Source organism: Rhinopithecus bieti, unplaced genomic scaffold (genome assembly GCF_001698545.2).
Source record: "Rhinopithecus bieti isolate Rb0 unplaced genomic scaffold, ASM169854v2 scaffold_1058, whole genome shotgun sequence".
Taxonomy (NCBI): domain Eukaryota; kingdom Metazoa; phylum Chordata; class Mammalia; order Primates; family Cercopithecidae; genus Rhinopithecus; species Rhinopithecus bieti.
Window position 1 is genome coordinate 1,714,343 of NW_016803341.1, and position 2,560 is coordinate 1,716,902.

General features: G+C 58.1%; 1 long non-coding RNA gene across 1 annotated transcript; it reads right to left on the reverse strand.

Moving 5' to 3' along the window:
* Positions 1-353: 353 nt before the first annotated feature.
* Positions 354-2,288, reverse strand: LOC108532408 (uncharacterized). The gene is made up of 3 exons (XR_001886437.1): positions 1,929-2,288; positions 1,488-1,609; positions 354-668 (listed from the first exon to the last, which is right to left on the reverse strand). It is a non-coding gene; the product is annotated as an uncharacterized LOC108532408 (long non-coding RNA).
* Between the last annotated feature and the right edge of the window lie 272 nt (positions 2,289-2,560).

The window sequence follows — 2,560 nt, forward strand, 5'->3', positions numbered from 1 at the left end:
TTCCCTGAGAGCAAGGGGCACGGGCCTCTGTCCTGGACACACCAGCCCCTGGCACCTGGGCTTCAAACCACGGGCAAGGCCCTCTGCTCTGGTCTCCCCAGCCCGAGCTGGCTCAGGCCCACTTGCTGACTGAATGAGTCGCTCCCCTCAATGCTGGCTCAGAGCCACCCCCGGCCCTCCCATCCCACGCAGGACCTCGCAGGTGCCTGCTTCCTCAATTCACAGGAAGGTTGGACATGCTGTGCTGATTTTTGTGCTGTGGCTCAAAGAGGCATTTCCAAACAGCTCACTGAGTCCCACCATTAGTTCTGGTTTGGCATTTTATTCCAACAAGAAATAACGCAAACCTTCAGGCTAAAGAGCTGAAACGCTGTGCAATGTGCAGAAAGCAGGGCGCGGGCAATCTCAGCCAGCGAAGCATCTGGGCAGGGAGCGAGGGCCTGGAGTCTGTGCGATGGAGTGGGCTCTTCAGAGGAAGTTGCATTCCTGAGACAGGGGCTGGGGTCTCCCTGAGGAGGCCAGGCAGCCTTGCTCCAGAGCAACCCACTCTCCTGGGAATGGGAGATGCCCCAGCAGCCAATTCTGGGCCTCTGCGTCTGAGCTGTCCAACAGCCAGTCCAGGACCCAGATCCTCATGGTGTTGGCCCAGGGCTGCAGAGCCACAGGTGCTGTGTGGAGGATTGAGGAGGGTGAGGCTGGGGGATACAGTGACAGCTATGGAGAGCAAAGGCCTGGGCACTTGCAGTCAGTAAAGACAAGGAACTGGAAACAAGTCCCCACTGCCTCAGAGCTGCTGAGTCCATCAGGGGCTCCCGCTTCAGGCAGTGCCAGGCCCTGCTTTCAAATGGGACCCCCCCAGGTGCTCGCTCTGGCTTTATCTCTTGGTTCTCGAATGTCTCTGTCTGGCTCCATTCTGAGTGGGGAGGACAATGGTGGGCCATGAGCTGCCCTGTCTGTGCAGCCCTGGTGGAAGGGGGACTTCTCCCTCTGGTCCTCATGCAACCCCACAGAAGAATGATTGGCTGTGGGTGGGGAGAGGCAACTTGATTGGCTGGTGGGGCCATGTGCCTGCTCTGTCAGGTGGGGATGGGGACATGTGACTGTCAGCCTCACCACGAGGACCTGAGAGAGGGGGGCTTCCCAGATGGCTGGGAGGGTTGGGGAGCCTCCACCAGCCCAGCCTGGGATGCTGGGCCTGCTGATCTGAAGGGCATTTGCAGCTCTGGCTGTGGTTCTGGCCCTTTCTAACTGCACGCCTGAGGAAGCCCTGGTTCCTGGTGAGCCTCATTCCCCTGCCAGCCATCCTCCCAGGGATTTAGAAGTTGAGGGTCATAACAGACCTGAGGGGACTTAGGTGGGGGACTAGCAGAACTGGTGTCTCAGTAACAAAGATTCAGTCCAACCTCGGGCAGGCAACCTCCCACAGGGAAACGTCTTTTCCCCTTCTGTCAAGCAAACAAAAACGTGACCCGGCTGCACACACTCACTGGGCTTCCGGTGCATTTGATAAGTGGGAAATTCCAGAGATGGGAAGATGGGCTATGAGAGCCTTCATTGCTGGTCTCATTAGGGCAGCATGCAGGGACCCAGCAGGGCCAGATGTCAGAGCCTGAAAGAGGGACTGAGGCTGTGGGGCTCTTAGGCTGTGTGGATAGGAAAGCACCTGTCCCTTGCCTCCGATGGGGCCAGGCTGCTGCAGCTCTCAGCATGGGAGACCTGCTCCATCCCTGCTACCTTCTTCCAGGACTGGTTGCCCTAGGCTGAGGGCACTAGGCTGAGGCTGATTTTGGGGGACCCCTACAGGAGGCCGGCTTTCTCTCTGAGACGCCAGGTCACATGGGGTCAGTTCGGGGCAACTTAAACCCTAACTCCCACCTCCCTCTCTTGGCCCAGCCATAAACCACCCAATCCTGGATGAACCATCTTACCCCACCAGTTGCAAGGATGATGGAGCGGGGCAGATGGCAGAGAGCAGCCAGTATTCCCGGACCTGGGGTTCATCAGCTCATTGGCTGGAGTCAACCCAGCACATAGGCCTGGTGGCCGAACACTCTTAAGCTTTGTCTACAGACTGGATATTCAGCCACTGGGGAGTGTCTAACCGTCACACTTAACTCCTACATCCAGCAAGAGGGTCCCTCCCAGGGGAGTGGACACAGAACGCAGCCAGAAATCTGGCTCCACCGGAGCTCCACAGATTACCCCATTCGCAGCTGGCCTGCTTCTGCGCTCAGCCTGCCCGCAGGCTTTTGGATCTAAAGTCTTGAGTCTTGCCTCTCCCCAGTCCACTCTTGATTCCAGCTGCGCCTTCCAGGCCCATGCCAGAAACAGGCCGGAAGAGCCTCTGTGAGCTCACAGGACTGTGAGGCCAGGGGGACACTCCCTGTTCCCACCCCAGTTCACGTGTGCTCCCAAACCCAGCCTCAGCGGGTGATTTTTCTCAGCACCTGTGGTCCGTGTCTCTGTGCTGGGGATTTTGGCCTTGAGTTGAACTTCCTCAGTGCTCTTTGATTACATGCCGTGAGTGGCCCTGCTTTCTCAAGGAGAGCGCCGTCTCTTT